Raw genomic sequence first — 13492 nt, forward strand, 5'->3', positions numbered from 1 at the left:
GTATTGGATTTAGTGAGTAGGGTAGCACTGAATTTAAGGGTATAACTTGTAAATCCTTGGGGGAAAATTTTTTAATTTAGAGTTAAAAAGTTTAAGGTTTGGTTATTATCTAAGGGGACTATACTATGGTTATAGATTAGGTTGAATAGAATGAGATAATTTTATTGAAAAAAAAAAAATAAAAAAAATGATAAAAAAGAAAAAAATAAATAATTAAGATAAGACTTCAGCTTAAGGGGAAAGATGTAACATAGTCAACATTGTAAATAGTTAGTTATTAAGAATTGCAAATGTAGAGACATAAATAAGATAGAAACAATAAATATAAAACTGCCTTATCAGTCATATGTGAATATCATTTAAAAACCTGAAGAAATCTCGCTCGACAACGTTACAATAATGACAGACCATAGAATATAAAATATTATTGTTCTATACTCAAAGTTCACGACAAGAGCGTAGAAATAGAGGGATACTGGGGGTAATTACACACGGTGTTCCTAAATTGGAGATACAAATGAAAATGACAGATTTCCGGATCAGTTTAAGAAAAAAAGTCCTATAACATGAGTCCCCAAACATTTTGTTTTGAGTTTAAGTTTTTTTCTCGTATTACCTTCCCTTCACAAGATATTTAATATGAATTGGCCATAGATATTCCAGTTTAAAGTTTTCACCATGTGATATGCTAATTTTGAATGCAAATCTACAGGGTGATATATTTTCTGGAAAGATGCCTGCTTCCTTCCTCCAAAACTATATTTTGGTGAATGGCTGTTAGTTTAGAAAAATGTAGAAAAGAAACTCTGGTCCAGTACTACACTTTTTGGTTTGTTATAGTTTTGTCGTATCTGCTATCGATTTCGAGAAAAAATCTCTAGTAATCCTCAGGAAAATCCAAATTATTATAAAGATCCAGCTAGTTAGCTCTAATGAATACATTAATTTTAAGTTTTGGTATTTATTTACCTAATCTGTAGCGAAGATTAATAAATATTTGATAAACTGTACGACACACTAGAAACAACCTGTATATTGAAAGCAAAGCGTTTGTGGGCTCATATTCATGAAACTTTTTTTTTCTCAAAATTATCCAAGTAATTTCTCATTTTCCTTCGTAACTCTTATTTGAGAACACCCAGTATAAGGTAAGAACAACCGAATTAGTAACAACAAAAATTATTTCGAGTAATTTGAATAAATTTCATTATCAAACTTCTTTTTCTAACATTACAGATATGAATAAAAGTTATCGTCAAAAATTTTTTTTTCGATTATCCCTCCCCAAGAAAAAAAAGATCTACGCCCTTGGTTCACAAGAGTCGAGAATTGAGAGAAATGTCAAATGTAAACGATGTATGCGCCATCTGAAACAGACCGCGATCTCTCGAAATCAACTAGGTATAAATCTGAAAAATCTCCCGTTTTGTCTGAAAGTTTTATAGGTATAAGTAGACACACCAGGTTTTCTATGCATCTTACTCTGAGGTAGTAAGAATACGTCATTACTATTTTTATTTTCATTGTGTTGAAAAATATACTGCTCCACAAGAGTTAGGAATATCGTATTCAATCGTTTAAAAAAGTATGTAATCTTCGAGAAAATAGCTCTTAAATCATTTAAAACTCAATAACAACTTGAAATCGATCCAATAAAATCAGTATGAGACATTTCGTCAATCTGATCGCCTTTTTTCTGAAGTTGGGTTCTTTGCATATGCTTCATGAATGTTCTTATTTTGAAATGGAGTCAGTTTATCATACCTTATGTTTCTCTTCAAAAATAGAGAATACTTTAGGGATAATGTTCCAGGCCACTCCTATAATAATAGAAACAGCTATTATATCTATCCTACCCACAGATTACCTGTAACAGAAAAAAGTGCCAAATATGTTTGCATGAAACTCTTCAATAAACTTCCATAGAATTTCAGACAAATCACCAGCCAATATGTATTTGAAAGGGAGATACAAAATTGCTAATGAACCTTGAGCCTTACACAATGCAGGATTTCCTAAATGCTTCTATTTAAATGTAAAATTGAAAAATGCTTCTGTTTTTCTATTTTTGACTGTATTTTCGTTCTGATTGTGGGATTTGCGAAAATAAATAATATTATTATTATTATCCCCGACTTTTGCCTATACACGTAGGATTTCTCCTCGCTGTCGGCTTTGTGAATATTTTATACTATTGTATTTCTTGGAAGGGTGAGATAAATAACGAACACTAGTTCACCTGTGGAGAAGCACAACACAAAGAAGAGAGAGCTTTATTGGTAGACACAGAACAGTGGTTGAGAGAGATCATAGAAAAGTAAGCGTGTATTGAACACGGTATAAACCTAAATTTTTAGATACATGATTCAATTTCAACAGGCTTCTCACTCCTCGCTAAGAGGAACATTCACTCAGTCCCAGATATTTAAAATATCAGAAGGGTAGAGCTCGATCGTGTCCGGTCCTTGTGGTCCCCCTGGTTTTCGTCGAACTTCTGGTCCTCTTACACGTGATCCTTGGACCTGTCCTTCGCTTCCTAGGAATTTTCTCACCGTCCTTGCAATACCTAAAAGAACAGCTTTTTGCATTATATTGCAAATATATTCACTAAGTCCTAATTGCTTGATATTTTTCTAGAGTTTTTTGGGCACTATTCCAGTTGTTGAGATGATAATTGGAATAGTTTTCGTTGATATAATTCCTCACTGACGCTTTATCTGAAATTCGAGGTCCCTATATTTTGAAATTTTTTCGACCTTCTTTTGGCGCAGGTTATTGTTATTTGGTATTGCTACGTCAACGAGTAATGCTGTATTTTGATGTTTATCGACTAGTAATATGTCTGGTCAATTGTGAGGGACTGTTTTAATTAGTCGAAACTGTACGATTCCAGTACAGCTTATAGCGTTCGTTTTCCAGGATGGTTTCCGGTCGGTAATTGTAGTATGGCACTTTTTCAGAATGAATTAGTGTAAATTTAGTTGCCATTTCTTGATCGTAGTAGATCGTATCGTATCTTTCCTACTGCATCGTGTCTCTCTTTATATTCATTTCCTGCAAACATTTGACATCTTCCCGTGATATGTTGTATTGTCTCATTTGTTGGACACCCATCTCGGCATCGATCGTCAGTAATAGTTCGATCCTTTATGATATGTCTGCAGTAATTTCTAGTTGAGATCACTTGATCTTTGATGGCTTAAAGAAAACCTTCCATTTCTGGGTACATTGCACCTGATGTGAGCCAATAGTTCGACGCTTCAATGTCGACATGATCCTGGTTCACCTCGTTGAAATGTCTTCCATGCAGGGGATTCTCTCTCCATCTTTGCAGTTTTTCTTGGTTTGTCTGGTGGTTGTATTAAAATTGCTTCTTGTGAAGTTGTAAAGGTGTTGATTCGTCTGCTTCACACAGTATTTTGTAGAACTCTGATGTACTTGCTTGATCTCTGAAGTATTCCCGTAGGCTTTCTATCTGCCCACTAGCAAGTTTCATGATGTCAGTTAGACCCCTGCCTCCCTTATTTCTCGGCAGTGTAGTCCTCTCAATGCTGCTTTTCGGATGGTGCTTGTTTGCTTTTGTCATCAACGTTCTCATTTTACGTTGCAAGTTTTCGATGTCTGTTTTGCTCTATGGAACTATACCTAATGAGTATGTTAGAATTGAACATGCATATGTGTTGATGGCTCTCGTCATGTTCCTGCTGTTGAGGTTTGTTTTTAAGATTTTTTCGGTTCTCCTGAAGAACTAAGTCTATAAGAGTCTATGAGTCTTGCTTCATTCTTTGGCGGTTGATTCGTCGGTTCTTTCTCATTCCAAGATATTTATAAAGATCATTCTACTTCATTGCTCCTATTTGTTGTCCATTTGCGAGAGTGATCGGTTCATCTTGTATTCTTCCTCTCACTATGCTAAGAGTAGTGACCAGTTGCACCATTTGCCTAAACATTGATTAAAATTTAAACATTCACAGAGAAATCAGAAAGTAATCAACGTTTAGGCAAATGGTGCAACTGGCCATAAGAATATTAAGCAGCATGAGTTTTTGTGCTCTCGTCGCCGAGCAGAGCCCTATATAATTTCTTCTTATGTAGGTACGTATTTGCCTTATTTTCAGTCGGGATTTTTTTTTACGCCTACTGATGAAGAATCTGTGATTGAATTTAATTTCATCCGGCCATATACACACGATGCTGTGATTATAGCTAACCTCCGATAGGAGATGCACTGATTTTCTGCCGTATAATCCCTTGAATCTCTCGGTATTTAGTCTGGTCACTATTCTTTACCTGTCTTCGTTGTTCCATAAGATCAAGAATGTCATCTGTCATCCATTCTCTCCTTTTCTCCCTTCTTCTTACCGAATGTCTTTCCGCCGTTTCAGCAATGACTTGTTGTGCCAACCTCCATTTTTCCATTGGATCGGCCACAACTTCAATGTGTGTGTAGCTCTCATTGTAGAGATTGTTGTACATCCTGCTTTACGTTAGGGTCTTGCAGTCTTTTCATGTCTATTCTTTTACTGCTCTTTGCACTGCTCACCCTCTTCAGTCTCACTTTCAGTTGACATATTACCGGATTGTGATCAGAAGCAATATCAGCTCCAGGATAAGTTTTGGCTGACATGATTGAATTGCGGAATCTTTTATCAATTGTAGCATAATCTATTTGATTTCGAACTATTCTATCTTTTGTGTCTTCAGGTGATCTTCATGTATAAATTCGTCGAGTGGGCAATCGAAAAAGTGTGTTGCAAACAACCAGTTTATTCTCTCTACAAAACTCCACAAGACGATCACCTCTCTTATTCCTCTCTCCCAACCCGTAATCTCCGATTATGTCCTCTTCTCTTACTCTGCCAACCTTGCCATTGAAATCCCCGTTTATCAAAAACTTCGTTGCTTTTGGTATATTTCATTAGCTGGCTTAATTGTTCGTAGAAGTCTTCGATCACATCGTCATTCCTATCTGCAGTTGGCGCGTATATTTGTATAATGTTTATATTGCGTGGGGTTGAGTTCAGTTGTATCAGTGCCATGCGATCAGAAGATGGCACAAAGCTTCTAACGTATGGTTTCAATATCTTGTTGATTATTATCCCTACGCCATTCCAGTGTAGTGGCTCGTTATTTCCGGAGTAAAAGACAATGTGATCTCGAATGGCAATTTCGCCACTATTTGGCCAACGTGTCTCGCTCATCCCCCATGATGTAAATGTTCTTTGATGGTGTTATGCACTCTCCCACTCTCATACCAACTTCTGACGTTCCAAGTGCCTATCCTCAAGGTAGACGTTTTAAATTGCTCCACTTTGTAGGGATTTCGCAGGATAACGACCGGGCAAGCCCTACAAGATATCTCTTGCCCTGCCGGATCTTGGGTTCCGAAACCATGATCAGTATGTTCCTCATTGTCACCATCGCTTGTCATGTTGCTTATACTAGGGAATTATAATCAAGTGGTTTCCCGTTGCCTTCTTGATTCCACTGATGCCGTTGACTATCGTTTTACGTAGTTCCTCCGCCTTCGGGGTCGATTTCTCAACCCTAGGACAATAGAGTGCTCTTCTTCTATTCTTGAATATGTCAGTTTTGGTAGCGACAGCGAAGCGCTAATTACCAAAATTAAAGTTATAACTCGAATAAATATATAAACATAAGATTATCCAATTGTTGTTTCATTAATTACTCGGTGTAATAAGAATTTTAGAGTCTCTGCACAATGTCGAGGCAATTTTTCATTTAATCTTATTCAATTTTGAATTTGAGTAAAAACAAGAAGGAGTGCAATTATAAAATTCGCCTAGGGGGGCCAGGGGCGCATGTTGGGATAGGTGCGGCTCTGGTCTGGAGCTTTTGATAGCTCGTTGTATCATACGCTAGTTGAGCCCTTGGATACCACATATATAACTATAGTCAGTTATGGGTTAAGCGTGCAATTGGCGAATGAATGAACGAGCCCCAAAAGCTTCTGACTTCACATCAGTGTTTTATCCATTTTATTTTATTATTCCAGGCAAATTTAAGACAACGATTTTTAAAATTTGCCATTTTTTACAAAAATCACCTTACTTTAATCGATTCGTACGATGATAGTACAAATTTGATTAGGAAATCAGAGCGCTAAACAAGCAATGCTTAATGATTCATAGAAGTAGATAAACTTCCAAATTACAAGTTTTCAAGGAGTTTTTATTCGGTAATTTATTCATTCGGGAGATAGGACACAGGAAATTTCTGAATATCAATAATATCGATTGTGTTTTACTAGAGAACAATAATGAATATTTATAATGAATGTGTAAATTTTTTGTGAAATTGAATATGGATGAATCAATAGTTTATGATTTTATTGTTTTGAAATTCTTATTGAAACTTGAATTCGGACAAAAATTAAGAAACATCTATTCCATCACGACTCTGTCGACATCTCCATGTTCATCAGATTATGTTATATTAGGATGTCAGCAGGAATATTATTATTTTAACCTATTACAGAATACCTACTATTATTGATTTTGTGTGATTACAAGTAGCGCTAATCTTGTACCATATGTAGTTAGTTTTCAGATTCGAAGTATGTAAACAAATGTAAGTTATATGGTATATATAATTTAAATTAACGCTCGTTAGTATGTCTATACCAGCCTTCTTGGATTTTAATGGTTGGTCCCTTCTCACTTGATTTTTTTGCGGAGCTCACGTCGTCTTTCCGTCAGTTCGTTTGGAGTTAATCGACAACGAAAAAAATTTTCCCAGAACAAATAAAAATTTTGAAATGATGGTGTTTATTGGTGTGGCACCAGCTTAAAGATGAAAAAGGACTCATGCCAAGCTGTCGCCAGAATTATCTTGAACAAAATCTAATCAGTGAATTTCGAAAGCACTGGCGTGAAGTAAGTAGTTTTTGCGTTCTTTTTGATTCATAAGTCCTTCGAGACCACATATACATACATAATGTGGCCCATAAAGGTGCAATTGGTGCATGACTTTCGAACCCTCAAAAGCTACAGATTTTACGTAAATGTTCTTTTCATTTTTCACCAACGAATTCTGCCTACTAAGGCTTCAGGTCTCGAACCTGGTCCGACCATTTCGAGTTTCAGATATTGTTTCTCGAAAATAATTGAATTTACGATTAGTAAGCTCTTCGGACAAACACAATTCACATTGTTTACGCATTCTTCATACCGCCTGAGACCATTGACTCAAAATTCGGAAATTACAATTAGGACAAATGATGGCACTGTATTCCCTTGAGAGATCGTAGAAATCATTATTTGATTCATTATTCAAAACCACAAAACAACAAATTGTACACCCACAAGAGCTTAGTGGATTCGGAGATAAAGTCACAGTTCATTATCTTTATTTGATGAGATAAACGTTACTTTCATTGATGAATGAACGAGTGTGAAACTGCAGTTTCCTAAAACAGCTGTTCGGAGTACTTTCAACTCGAGCATTTTGAATAGGCAGCAAGGCAGCTATGTATTTTCATATCAATTTTCTATCTGTTCAAATAATCTATTTCTTCAACTCATTATAGGATCGTAAATCATTCAATTTACGATCGTGGTAAATCTCATTCTCATTCGGAGTGATGTAACATTTCCGTAGGTGAACAAAACTAACATTTTGAACAGATGCCTAACTTATGTTTGAATCTATCCAGCAGGATCAAACGAAAAGACAAGATTGAATAATTTAAAAATCTTTCTCGAACATGGATTCTATTTCAATTTTTTTACTGACCTGATATACAATGTGTGGATAAAGTAAGAAACAAAATTCATAACTTCGTTATTGAATGTTTTCAAGTAAAACGCTCGGACATGTCAAATTTAATTTTTAATTGACAACCTCATACTATAAAAATTTTACTCATGACGTAATTAATTTCAACAGAGTGACGATATACAGGGTGGCTACTTTTTCAATGGGATTGTATTGGTAACCTTTAAACCATAAGAGTTAGAAGGTCGGTCAAATGGAGAAAAAGTTGCATGCATAGAAGCATGATCAAGCAGTTTAAACAAATCGAGATAATCAGGGCCGGTTATTGAGATATCATAAGAAAAATAAATTCTGTCATTTTGATTTTTTTTTTTCCCACTTTATTTCAAATATTATCAAAAAATGTTACAGGAATTTTTTATTCGACAGTAAATTGTTCTCAATTTGACGTAATCAGATTTCGTATCCAACGTTTCGTGCTCTCTGGGCCACCCTCAACCTCATTTTTTTCAATACGGAGCTGTATATTTTATGACACTTTTCGAAATAACTTTCAACGCTGAATTCAACGATATATCATACAATGTCATTCAAAGTTGATTTTCAGGTGATTTTGACCCTTATCCAATTTTCTTTGAGTCGGATCTGTAGTGAATGCAATTTATCAAAAACTGCTGTTAATAAAATAGTCAAGAGACGCGAATACAATGATTTTAAATTTGAATACCAAGCCTTGCAAAAATTATATCGTGATGATATCAAAATAAAATTCGATTCTGTAATTTGTTTCAATGGAACAAATGACAAATTCAACAATAGTGATTTCTCGAGAAGATCGAGAATGTATTGGAAGGTATTCAAGAAGATGAAATAAGCAAATGTATAAGAAGTATGGGTTCCAGAACCGTTAAGTGCATTTTACAAAATGGTGGAAATTTCGAACACTTACTTCATTCATTTTCATTTACTTTCGAATAATCATTCGATTTTTCTTTCATTAAATGATAATTCGTTTAATTATTATAAATTGAAATATGTAAATAATTATTACTTGTTTCTTGATTTGATTCTGATATATTCCATTTAGTTCAAGATGAGTAAGTTGATTTTCTCATCGAAATGTATTGCATGTTGTTAATTAAACTAAAGGTAGATACCTAAATGTTATACAGATCCGACCCAAAGAAATTTGGATAAGGGTCAAAATCACCTGAATATCAAGTTTGAATAACATTGTTTGATATATCGTTGAATTTAGCGTTAAAAGTTATTTCGAAAAGTGTCATAAAATAAGCAGGTCCGTATTGAAAAAATGAGGTTGAGGGTGGTCTAGAGAGTAGTAAACGTTGAATACGAAATCCGATTACGTAAAATTGAGGATATTTTACTGTCGAATAAAAAATTCCTGTAACATTATTTGATAATATTTGAAATAAAGTGAGAAAAAAAGAAAAATCAAAATGACAGAATTTACTTTTCTTATGATATCTCAATAACCGGCCCTGATAATCTCCATTTGTTTGAACTGCTTGACAATGCTTCTATGAATGCAACTTTTTCTCCATTTGACCGACCTTCTAATTCTTATGGTTTAAAAGTTACCAATAGAATCCCATTGAAAAAGTGGCCACCCTGTATATTTTTTCAAATGACTACCCCATTTTTTTTTGCTGATTTATTTATTAGACGATGCAACTTAGGTATCTAAGTGATGGTTTAAAAAAATTGTTATCTGGGGTTCCAATTTTTGAGAATATAACACCATCACTGTGAGAGTTAAAAATAAATTTTATGGAAGAAAATCTTCATTCAACTCAAACAACAAACGGAATATAGCGCGAATGTTCTTCAAATTGTGCTCCCTACCCATTTGATCATGGCACTGACCGAACACTTCGCTGAAGAACCTCAGTGATCAGCTCCACTTCAGTGCTAATTCTTTACTGTAACTCTTCTAAATTATTCAGCGTCTTATTCGGGAAAGTACAAAAAATGCTTGAAAAAAGAAAATGATTGCAAGATTTGAACGTGAAATATATTGAAATGCATAATGATCATGCAGGAATGTGATAAATACTCACATAAATAATACACTATTTCTCACTGAGCAGAGTAAAACCTGTCAAGGGTACCTCCTACTTTGTTTGAGGTTCTTGATATCGTGTGTGGAGATGAATTGGTTAATTCTTTTGATATAACATAGCATGTTCTTTGTATTTTCAGGGTGGACATAACTTTGTTTAGCTCGCCTACGTTCTGCAAGCCAGCAGAAACTGTACTTGTTGGGGAATAATCATCCTTCACTTTAGAGTAATTTTCTTCTCTCTGTTACCCCCACAGGGTCGGTGGTGGCAAAAAAAGAGCGTCTTACCGAGTACCATTTTACTCTATTAGCATAGGAAAATTCAAGAAACCGCCAAAAAAAGAGCGTATTATGCGAGAAAACGTCTTAAACGGGAGCATCTTAACGAAATTTTACTTCATTATATCCAACGTTTCAGAGGCTCATCACTTTAGACTGGATTCCCTTCGGACCATTCGCTAGACATCGTCGATCTGTCAAACACGTTTCCTTCTCGCTAGATACTGTTGATACAATTACAGACCATTCTTCGAGAAGGTCTTCGATCGGAAAATAAAACGTGCAACAAGATCCTCTATCCCTAAATTTAACTGATTCTGCTACTTTGTCACCTTCAGCATCATCTGAACCCGCGAGGCCTAGAAATGAATTGGGTTAGAATCCACAAAAAGAAAATTATTTTCTAGTCTAACATTCAACTTTTTCCCCAAATTTGATAATATATTTTATCCACATAGCTTTAAGCTTACAGACCCTGTTTGTCGATTCTTGGAACTGGAGATGGTTTCTGATATTATTTCTTTTAGGTACATCAACCGAGTGCGATATTTTTGACGTTGACGTAACACCCACTGGCTGATACATGGTGGTTGTATCTCTAATGTCCCAAAATCTTGGAGTATCAATCCAAGGGGCACTTCGTCATTTCATTCGTCTTGGAAATATTCTTAATGACCAGCCACAATCACTTGATGCTCATCATAAATTCATGTGATATAACCTCGATCGTGGTAATATGGATCTAGTTAACGAAACATATGATTGTTATTTCTTTGAATCATATTACATTTCCAGTCATCATGTTGACCGCCCTGATGATGATTCACTTTACGAGCTGTCATCATCTAATGACAAGTCCTTCAACGATCTTCTCTGAACAGATTCAAAGTAAGCATATCTATTTTTATTTTACAATTTCGGTTACATCGTTTCTTCTTCACTTCTGATATCAAGCAAATGTATCGATAAAATTTCATACGTCCCAAACAACGAGACTTTCAACGAATTGTCCTTCTGCTTCTACGACTATGTTGTCCTTCAGTATTATTGTCTGAACACTATCACATGTGGAGTATTACCTGCTACTTATTTAGATCTTTGTCCTATACGCCAATTAGCTCCTGACAGAGGTAAAAAATACCCAGCAGCCAAAAGTCTTAATAGATGAAAATTACTCTAATGACATTCTCACGGGTAGTGATTTAGAGTATAAGGCCTTCAACTTGTGTTATCAGGTTTAGAATTTGCTCAAGGTGGGTGGGTTCGAGTTGCAAAAATGTGTTACCAACCCCAAATCTCTGTTAGAAGGCATTCCTTCCGGCCATTGCGCGAACACTTTTCTGTTTTTGGATCGGAAACCGGGTTAAAAATATGAGGCTTAGGTTGGAATACTAAATTAGATCACTTCTTCTAATGTGTCTGTATACTGCAGACGCTCTAACCAAGTAAGTGGTCTTAAGTCATATGGCTGAAATCTTTGATCTATTGGGCTGGTTAGCTCCTGTGTCCTGTTCAGCTATGTTTTTTCTATCGCAGACTTTACCAATGAATTCCGATCGGGGTCAGAGGCTTCCAAACAAGCTTAAGGTATCTTGGTTGGACTATCAGTTCCTTACTTAGCTGACGTTAAAATTTCTCGAATTTTCTTAATTTCTTCATCTTCTGGTCTGTTCGCGATTCTTCTTTATCTTCTGGTCGTTATCTGCGACGTTTCTGAGTCTGGTTATGCAGGAGTTATATCTTTGTTTACGTTAACACCTTTTAGCCATCCCCATCATGTGACTTTTTTGACTTCTCAATTCAACATTTCTATACGAGTTATTCAGCATCTAAAGTTGTTGCATTTTCTGACTCATCCGTCGAATGGATATGGGGCGAAAACCATAAATGAAAAGTATGTGATGGTTTCCGAAATTCAAGATAAAGTGCCTATCTCTCGCTAGAAACATGTTGTTTCCGAAGACAAAGGATATTCATCACCACCTCCTATGGTGGCGAGGGTTATCTGTGTTAAGCTCTTATTCAACGTTTTGGCCAGTATTCTTTTTTGACGAAGCAAACATCCAGAAGTAATCAGTCATAATTACCAAAATTTGGCCCCAAAAAGCAGTGGTGCCTCCACTATATAATAAAATATTTCAAAGGATCCCGCACACTTGAAGGAAAAAGTGCTTAAAGGCACCGTAATATACCTACTATTCTAATTCACAAAAACTGAGAACAATTTATTAGGCATGGTGATTATTACGACACGAAAAACATTGATAATCTTATACCAATGTTTGAATTCAAATTTCGAAGGAAAGCAGCGTTCTTTGATCTGGAACTATACAGGGTGGTCATGATTTTAGTTCAATAACTTTGGCGCCAGATAGAACAATTTTTTTCCGGAAAAAAATTCTTATTAACATATATGTATTCTAACAAGCTTCGTGTTCGAGATACAAGGTGTTAAAGTTTCAAAAAATCAGTTTTTTACCTATAACTCTAGCATTATTACATTCATTGTTTTAATTTTTAAGGATTGAAATCTAGATAATGTAGTGTTTCGAATTGATAATGATCTTCGCACCAAAATTATCCAGAGCATAGATACAGGTATGCGATGATCTTTTTCCTATTGAAAATCTAGGCCACTGTTTTTTTTTCGAGAAAATTATTCCATTTCTGAAATGCGGCTTTTACTTAAAAAAAGGTCTCTTGAATTTGTTACATAAAATGTACCATTTTCGAGATAATCGAGTACAAAACAAACACTATCCTGGAAAATTTACAAAAATAAATTATTCAAATTTTCCCATAAGGCTATTATAGTGATGAATGAAAGTACAAAAATTGACACAGTTTATTATAAGACATTAGAAGACATTTGATTGAACATTTCAGAAAGAACATTTATCAGACATTCAAACCATAAAAAAAATTTACAAAAATTGTTCAAAATGAGAGCCATTTCTTTCAACATTGAACGCTTTAAATTTGCTAAATGATAAACCACAATTTATTTTTGTAGATAGTTTTTGCTTTGTCCTCGATTTTCTCTATTCTATTCTATAAAAAAAATTCAGGAAATCTTCAATGCAGTAAAACTTTGTTGATTTCAGAAATGTAATAATTTTCTCGAAAAAAAAACAGTAGCGTAGATTTTCAATAGGAAAAGGATCATCGCACACTTTTCTAATTTGAAACATTACATTATCTAGGAAAACACATTAAAACAAGGAATGTATGAAAAATTAGCGTTATAAATAAAAAACCTTGTGTAATCCATGTTCCATCATGTTTCATTGTGAAAAATTGTCTTCATCTTTTACAGAGTGACCAAATTCGAAATATGAGAGTATCTCAAGAACTATAAGATTTAGAGGGAAAATCTTTATGGATTTTTCTGAT

The sequence above is a fragment of the Harmonia axyridis genome, chromosome 1 (genome assembly GCF_914767665.1).
Source record: "Harmonia axyridis chromosome 1, icHarAxyr1.1, whole genome shotgun sequence".
NCBI classification, from domain to species: Eukaryota; Metazoa; Arthropoda; class Insecta; order Coleoptera; family Coccinellidae; genus Harmonia; species Harmonia axyridis.